Here is a 9,835-nt window from a genome sequence, read left to right on the forward strand (position 1 = left end):
CTGGATAAAACACTACACATAAATTACCAAGAAATAAATTCATAGCTAAACAACATACAGTATTTGATGCACTTCTTTTTATTTCTAAATGTATTCAGCATAAAAAAACTGCCCTAGGCTAGATACTGTACCATATTAAGTAGGCACAAAAATTGTTGTTGATAATAAAACATTGAAGAACAAGCCTGATTATTACAGTAAATTAATGAAATATTAAATATAAGCCAAATTATGTCTGTTATGACAAACTTATGGAAATTTGCTTACAATACATTGGCAGTTTGCCTTTCAGCCATTTGCCATCAGCAGAGGTAAACAAAGCATTGAACCGCACTGGTGGTCTATAATGGTAATACAAAAACGTTGTCTGCAGTGGCTTTCGTCACTTCCATGATTTAATGAAAATACAGTAAAAAAAAACACACACACACACACAAAAACTAAGGAAATACCTGTACAAACATGTTAAGAACCAAAACACTCAACGCAGAGCTAAGCGGGGTTTAAACGATGTATGGGAACAATGTCAACTAGCGCTGACTGACTGAAACACTTATGTTTACGAAAATCATATGGTTTATCGGGTCGGATTCAGGTTTTCTGATTATATAATATTACTATATATAATATATATATATTATATATATATATGATATATATTGTATATATATATATATATATATATATATATATATATATATATACTACATGAGAACTCGACATAATCAGAAAACCTGAATCCGACCCGATAAACCATATGATTTTTCGTAACATAAGTGTTTCAGTCAGTCCAAGCGCTAGTTGACATTGTTAATAGATTAGACCTCTTACTCACAGACATTCCAACTATTGTCAAATCTAAGGTCTGCGAGTATACAGGCATTTCTGATCGTTGCGCCATTGAGATGGACATATCTGTCAATCAGTATAGTAATCCTAATGCCACCATCGGGAAAATAGTCTGGCTGAAATCTATAGCCATTTGAGATTGCATTATTGAAGCTTGTCAGGCACTTAATATTTCAGATGCTATATCAGATCCAGATCCGATAAAGTTAAATGAAATGCTGATGGCTATAACAAATAAATGACCAGCCATGGGTTGATGATGCATGTAGATGCTTACCATGGCAAACAATGCATGGAAAACAATGATGCAACATTTGATGGTATAGCAAAGTCTCCACTAATGAGAAATGAAGCTGCCCTCAGCCTCAGTCGTGACATAGAGCAGATTAATAGTTGGTGGGGTATAAGGCAGACTTACAGAAAAACCAAACCACTATTGATTAGCAGACCTCATGCAGATTTTCTATCCAATTCTCCCCTACAGGCGGATTGGACCCAGCTGAATTAGTGTGAAGCTTTTGAGAAACATCACATGAAAGTGTTAGCAAATGCTGCACTCCAGTTAGGTGTTGTATGCAAGGCCATTTATAACAGTGATAAATCACTACAACCTGTTTTAGGTCATGTTTTGTGGCTGTCTTCTTCTGCCATAGATAATATATCTTTTATATAGAGTTGTTGTTGGTGGTAGGTTTCTTGTTCCTAATATTAGCAGTTACGGCTTGGACGCCGACAGATAGTCTCATGTTCGTCACTTTTTCATAAGTTGTATTTTAATAGAAACCTTTCACATTAAAAACTGATCCCTTGTGCACTTTTACTGCCGTGAGCAAACAAATTTGTTGAAAAGCAGTGCCGGTTTTAAGCCTATTTGACCAATTTGATGAAATTGAGCCCCGCGCCAGACTCGCCGCTTGAAGCCTTTTCTGTATTCTAAGAGAAATAAACCGCTCCCAAAAGCATGGAATGAAGAATGAGGAAGTATTATTCCTCACATTGTTATGCATCACAAAATTTCTACTTGGGAAATCATTTTTCATATTAGGTATAAAAGTATTGTTTTGATTTCTATTTTCCATTGTCTAATTGGGCCCCGCAATTCCTGAAAAGTATGCTAATAGGCAGTAAATGTTGGACTGGACTGGTCTCCTCAAGGATGTTGTGCTATTGGAACTTTAAAACTCCATTGTAGTACATGGCTACCCAAATACAATTCTTCCTTGTAATTCTTCCTTGTATTTTAATTCTTGACTTACATTTTTAGTGATTTATTTATGAATAAAATTTTTCATTTTTGATAAGTGGTCTCTTTTCTGTACTTTACATTACCTTCTGTTACCTCTCTCTAATCTCTCTGATGAACACCATATTCTTTGTAAGCGGGAATTTCAAGTCAATGGCCCCTGTGTGCTTGTTCCACACGAATAGGTTTTATCTTATGAATAATAATAACAGTAATTAGTAATAATAATGATAATAATAATTTGGAAAAGTTAAAACATTACTGGCGGTCAATAATTGTATTCAGCGACTCAGAAAATTCGAATGCTAGTGAAGGAATTACAAATTAATTTTCACTAGCTGACCAAAACTCTGATGAACTCAAAGAAGTTTCCCAGTACCACCTTGTGCTGACTGTCCCTTTTATCTAGAAATTACTGTACTGACCTGCCCGGGGTACCTATGAATGGCAACCGATAAATTCTCTCTCTCTCTCTCCAACCTTCTCTGTTTCTTATTCTGTTTCTTCTCCCTAACACCCCCTCTACTCTCCCTCTCTCACTTCCTCTCCCTCTCACTCTCTCTCTCTCTCTCTGTGTCACACCCTGCCCAACCCCAACCCCCTTTGATACCATTGATGTCTTACCCTCACAGTATTCAATAGTAAGTCATATTTAATACGTATACCGAAAATCGATCGTCATATTATTTACTATGTATACCAAAAATGATGCATGATAAATTCGTAACATTATTAAGTCTACAGGCTGAACCAGCCCCGTTTCGGTGAAGGCACCCTGCTCCCTCGGTTTTTGTGCTTGAAACCCCATTATAAACCAACTGAGAGGTCCCCATTATACCCCTGCCAAGTTTCATGCCCATCGGACCAGCTGTTTGGCCGTGATTGAATGACAGACGGACGGGCAGACATAACGCCCATTATAGTAAGATTTTTAGATTACATTCCACACAGTTTTTTCACAAGAAAACGGCCTTTTGCAAAGTAATTGCTATACATTTATATTCGGTCACACACACACACACACACACGATATATGGAGTTTATAAAGGATCATCGATGAACGCTGGTGTATCGACATCAAAACAACTCACTCAAGAGAATGGGGTAGAGATAATCTAGACCGTGGGGACAATAACCCAGGATTTTCAGATCGCCTCTTTCACTGTTGACAACTGTGGGGACAATATTCATAGATTTGGTGGTTCCGATAGTCGATGGAGAACTTAGATTGAAATTGAGGAAATTGTATAACAAAATTATGGGCATTGTTATCAAAAGATGACAGCAATTAAATCAGTCATCTAAAAAGTAGAATCTTTATTTTTGACAGGATGTTTATATGAAGGAAAACTTCAAATCTACGCTGGTAGAAAATGAGAAAATGCACATTTTCCTTGTTATTAAGGGTAGTTATTTTATTTGTTAATTGAATTTATTATATTTAATTTTAGTAGTATAAAGTTACACATTGGACTTTATGTCATATTTCACTCACAATTTAAAAATATTCTTTTAAAAAATTAAAAACGAGAAATCGCTAACTATCGTCTTTAGAGAATGTGCAGTCAACCAACTTTTCACTGTACTTAGATTGAACTTTCCCAGACAACTATTACCAAGAAATCTTTGGAAATTGGGAATTTTTGGAGGTTTGGGGAGATTTTTCTCATGATATATATGAAAAATTTGGACCCAAGTCATATGGTAACATTGTCTCTCCCCACAAGAGCGCTCCCTCCATTCAGCATTTCGGTTTCTCAGAATCTCATTCGCAATTTCGCATTCTTAGTGCCTTAGTCTGTATTGAGGAGTGACGGTGTTCAGTGCTGAAGACGTTCCTGAAAGCATGCTAAACAGAGTTTTGGCGACCTTTGCCATTAAGTGCAGAAACAAAATTAAGGAAGAATAAATGGAAATGTTAGTCAAAGGCTTAGTTATTGAAAAGAGGGAATGCAAAGCTACTATGGAATTTTTACATTATTCGTAAATGGCTGGGACATAATGGGATTCCCAGTGAACGACTATGTGACGGTGTTAGCGAGTGGATGTTTATACGCCTTTCGATTTTAAATGAAGGGAGTGACGTGTTTTGCCATTTACAGATTCCTGAAGGATGACATTAAAGGTAAGCAAAGCGCTGTATTATAGGGTGAACCTTTGAATAAGATGAAGTCATTCATATCCTAGAAACCGTAGACGTCAAGTATCGATAATTGGCATATTTACTGAGCAAATGTTTAGGTTATAACAATAATAAATATGATAGTAATGATAATGCTGAGAATAAGGATGATGGCAATTATTCGACTGGGGCTGATACAAATTTAACCTCAGGCTCTTAGAAGAGCTGTAAATCGTAAACAAAAACTAACAAAAATTATAAACGTATGCCTCACATGAGGTGAAAAGTATATATGCATTTACAGTCATTATGGGAATTTCAGTGATGTACTGAGGAAACTGTAGCAAATGAACAGTTAACTATTGTAACAAAGGGTACACCAACGTTAGTAATGGGATTGTAGAGATTTGCCGTAATGAAAAGGAGCAATTGTATATCTGACTGCAAACACAGGACAATATCGTAAATAACATGAAATAATCGTAGATGCTTGCCTAACCTTAAGGGCGGTTGTGATGACATGAATTCCTGTGAAAGCAAGAGTTGCTGTACACTTAAAATAACTAGTACCTATGTCTAATCTAAGCACTGGGGTTATTTAAATATGGCGGACGTAAATGTTAAACCTGAGCAGATGTTAAGTGATGTTGGGTTCAGGATTCATTGGCTTGGCTTGCAATAGATTTTTCAATGTTACCCGTACAGAATATGGTGCTCATGTATATATTGCTTGTAAGTCTCTGTTTTGTACATGGTGGATAAATATGGCTTAACTCCATATGCGGTATACTGCAATTCCTATGCAAGTTCTCTCCAAATTTTTTAAGCTTGACAATGCAGATCAGGTTTGTGCACAATATTACCCTTATGTTGTAAATATGAAGGTTCAAGGGTTAAAAGAGATTATCATATACTGTATTTCAGTAACATTTCCAACACATTAGCCTTATGATTTATTAATGTACATTTTTCAAAGAACATAACAGTAGTGTTATTTATTTGTATACTTTATTATTGAGAAGACTTAACGTCCCATTGATGAGATTTTAATACAAAAAAGAAAAGTTAAAAATTGTTACATTTTGCTTCTCTGAAATTACACATTCTAAGAACTGTAATTAAAATTAACGAGAAACGTGTTCCTCTTCGCAATCGTGTAAGGAAAATCGGCTTCCTTTCATATTTTTGGGTAACCTAATATTTATTTACCATTTAGGAAATCTGTATCCTGACCATTGAGGGTTAAGATATTGATCCAGATATAAAAATGAATGAAATGAATGGCACCAAAAGCAAATGATAGTAGTACATCTAATGATGATGAATATATATATATATATATATATATATATATATATATATATATATATATAATATATATATCTTAAAAAAATCACAGTAGATGCACGTGACTTCATAATAAGCGAATCCCACAGGAAAATGATAGTCAGAAATCCAAGCGCTTTCATCTTTACTCAGACATTGTCAAGGAGCTCATGAAGTACAATTGGAGAGAAAGGTCTCAGGTACAAAACAAGACCAAGAATACCAGATGGTTAATTGTCGAAAAGGTAAAAATTAAAAGGGAAAATCCAGGATTATCGGATATCACACAGTCACAAACCTAAACAGATTTGACCCTAACCGAAATTACAAAGCTTCTTTACAGTCCAAAACATGTAAAAACTGTTGATATTAATTTTGTTGCTTATATTTATCTACAACTTTTTTCATTATGAAAGCATCAAGTTTATATAAACCAAGACTTAAATTTAGAACATTTCTATTATTTGAATTGATGAAACAAGATTCAATAATATTCCTTTTAACTGTGTCATTACATGGGATTTAAGGCTTTGCTTTGGACTCCAGTTAATAGGATGGTGTAAATCTCTCTATGTACGAATAATGCCATTCGATATTTGCCCAGTTCTCACAGAATATCAATGCTGCTTGAGACGTTGTGAAAGAGATTTACCGGTCTGTCCGTAATAGACTTTATCACACTTTTTGCAAGGAATTTCATATATGCAGCCTGGAAGATCTTTAGGAGAATTTTTGATTACTAAACTCTTGACATTAATATTACTGAAAACAACATTTATGTTAAAAGCTTTAGAATTCTAGGAATATCTAAAAACCTTTCATCATAGGGTAAATTTAGAATGTTATGCTTACTAAATTCAAGTTTGTCCTTAGTTGAATAAAATGTTTTTCTAGCTCTTTTACATGCCACATCTACAAAAGTCCTTGGGTATTTAAGTTCCAATGCAATATCATAAATAATTTTAATTTCAGTGTCAATAAACTGCGGGCTACAGACATGTAAAGCCCTTAGGAACATCCAGAAAAAACAGAGAATTTAACATTTTGATGGTGATTGGAGTAGTAATAAACAAAAGATGCAATGTTAGTTGATTTTCGAAAGCTAAAAAGGTGAAATTTCTATCATTTCTATGGACAGTTACATCAAGAAAATTCAAATTACAATATCTTTCTTCCTCTACAGTAAATTTTATAGATGGGACTAAATTATTGAGATTATTATCATTATTATATATATATATATATATATATATATATATATATATATATATATATATATATATATATATATATATATATAATGTGACACCACCTTCTCAACCCTTCTCACACCCCCTTTCTATCAAGAGTGTATTTGGAACTAAAGGGCATTGAGTGTCACTATTCATCTTGGTGACTGCAAAAAACTGTGGATTAGACACGGTTGATGTGGATCTACTATAGTATCTAATCCACTGTTTTTGTGGTCACCTAAGATGAATAGTGACACTCAATACATGTATATAATATATATATATATATATATATATATATATATATATATATATATATATATATATATATATACATATATACATGTACGAGTATATTCATCATTATTAAATGTACTACTATCACTTGCTTTTGGTGCCATTCATTTTATCATTTTTATATCTGGATGATATCTTGACCCTCAATGGTCATGGATACAGATTCCCTAAATGGTAAATAAATATTAAGTTAACTAAAAATATATGTAAGGAATCTATTATAGTATTTGTATTTCTTTTGTTATTTTTACATGTCACCACCTCCCCACCCCTTTTCACCCCTCCCTTTCAACTGGGGCTGAACTTGGAGCTTTGGAAGTGTCATTATTCATCCGAGCAACCTTAAAAACTAAGGATTAATCACTAATATCTGTCATTATCTGTTATTTTTACATGTCACCCCCTTCTACCCTTTATCAACTCCCTTCCTGTCGGATATGAACTTTGACTTGAGGGGCATCGGGAGTGTCACTGTTCATTTCAGCGTCTATTCATTTCAGGAACCTTGAAAAAAATGGATTAGACATTAATACCTGTTGTTTTTGGTTATTTTTACATGTCAACCCCTTCCCACCCCCTCTTCCTATTAGGGCTGAACTTGAACTTGAATGGCATCGGGAGTGTTACTATTCTTTTCAGCGACCTTGAAAACTATGGATTAGACACTAATATCTGTCGTTTTCTGTAATTTTTACATAACCCCCTTCCCACCCCTTTCTCGCCATCTTGGACTTAAATGGCATTGGGGGAGTCACTCTTTTCTCAATGGCCTCAAAAACTATGGATTGTACACTAATATCGGGTTTTTGGTAATTTTTACATTTCACCTCCTTCCCACACCCTCCTTTATACAACCAATGGGCCGATTTTAATTCTGTTATCACCATGACCTTTCCCAGCTTGATATTGACTTATATTTAAAATCTCATCAAAATTGGTCAAGAAATTTGTATTTATAAGGGTTTATACAGATTAACAGACATTCCCGTTTATTATATATAAATATATATATATATATATATATATATATATATATATATGTATATGTATGTATTTATATCTATATAACATGTATATATATATATATATATATATATATTTGTGTGTGTGTGTGTGTGCGCATGCGTCTGCGCGCTTATGTGTGTGGATGTATGTGGGTGTATGATATATATATATATATATATATATATATATATATATATATATATATATATATATATATACTACATATGCGTGTGTGTGTGTGTATGCATGTATGTTACCATGTATTTTACCATTAAACAAGTGAAAATTGCTTTTAAGGTTTTTCTATTCCTTTAGCTGTTTCTCTCGTGCTGTTAATTTTCGTTTGGTGGCGTAGTAGGGTTTAGGGATAAAAAAAACTTTTATGAAGTCAGTGATACAAAAATTTTATGAATGCTAACAGAGAGAGAGAGAGAGAGAGAGAGAGAGAGAGAGAGAGAGAGAGAGAGAGAGAGAGATTCATGTGTAATTTACTGCAAAGTTGACCAATTTCATACCGGGCAAAATATATGAAAGTAAAAGAGCTTTTGTAAGCAGATAATAAGAAAGTATCAGCATATCCAACAGATCACTTTTGAAATTAGTTTTTTCTGGTACAGTCTAAACAGAAAGGTTGTCTCCAAAGGGAGAGAATTGCGTCTGATTTTTTGCGGAATTGTGAAGGTGGGTACGAGACGTGTTCCTGCCATCTGTCCAAGTAATCCAGTAGGTACGCCACCACTTCATTGTATCTGAAAAGGTGGTATTATTATTATTATTACTTTTGCAGAAGGTTGGAATAAAATATAATTTAATGTCGACATACAGAATTCTATAATATATAGAAAATATGGGAAGCCAACCAATTTACTGTAGATATATTAATTCATTCTTCCTGCTTGTATTAATTACAGTATCAGTAGTCACAATCACAGCCTTAACAGTAGTAACATTAGTATAAGAATGGCATAAGAGCGGTGCAATATCTTCATCATTGATAGTAGTAGTAGTAGTAGGGACTTAATGTATGAAAAACTATTATTCGTCGTACGAAAAATGATCTTACTCCTCTGTGGCCGACGAAATAGGTTGATCTTCGTAGGGATCACGGGAGAGATCGAACAGCAACGGCTTGTCTCTCAGATCAGTTACAGATTCACCAAAGCAGGAACACAGATTCCATATTCCCCAGCCACACTGATAGCTACCCTCCGGATACTTGTGTTTCTTGATAAACATTTTGTATATGTGGCCATCTTTCAGAAAGAGAAAGTGTTAAGCGTAATGATCAAAGTAAGGAACTTTAATGCCTCAAAGTGTTCGACTTCATAAACTATGAATCCAACTCTTCAGTGACCTATTGGCTCTTAACATCAAAAGAAGGTGGTGTTGTAGGACCTCTGATGGCAAAAACCCATTTTTACAAGGGGTTGTTTTGTTTAAAACTTGCTAAAAACTAGGAATCCCGTGTATGTATATGCTTATCAATTTCTGCACGATGAAGTCTGAAATTATGCTCAAGAAGTATACTTAAGCTTACAGTGTCTCGTCTGCCTGACTAGCATGCTTCCTCAGTCTCTACATATACCACCGAATGTTGGACTAGGCGAAAGTGCATAGAGAGACTTGGAAAGATTTTTTAAAACTCATCATTTATATCTTGTGTGATAGTTCCCAAACGTTTATTTCCATACTAGCAACTTTTATGATAGAATCTGGTCTCTCCATCACCACAAATACTCATTATCAGTGTCCTCCTCGCCA

The sequence above is a fragment of the Macrobrachium nipponense genome, chromosome 16 (genome assembly GCF_015104395.2).
Source record: "Macrobrachium nipponense isolate FS-2020 chromosome 16, ASM1510439v2, whole genome shotgun sequence".
Taxonomy (NCBI): Eukaryota; Metazoa; Arthropoda; class Malacostraca; order Decapoda; family Palaemonidae; genus Macrobrachium; species Macrobrachium nipponense.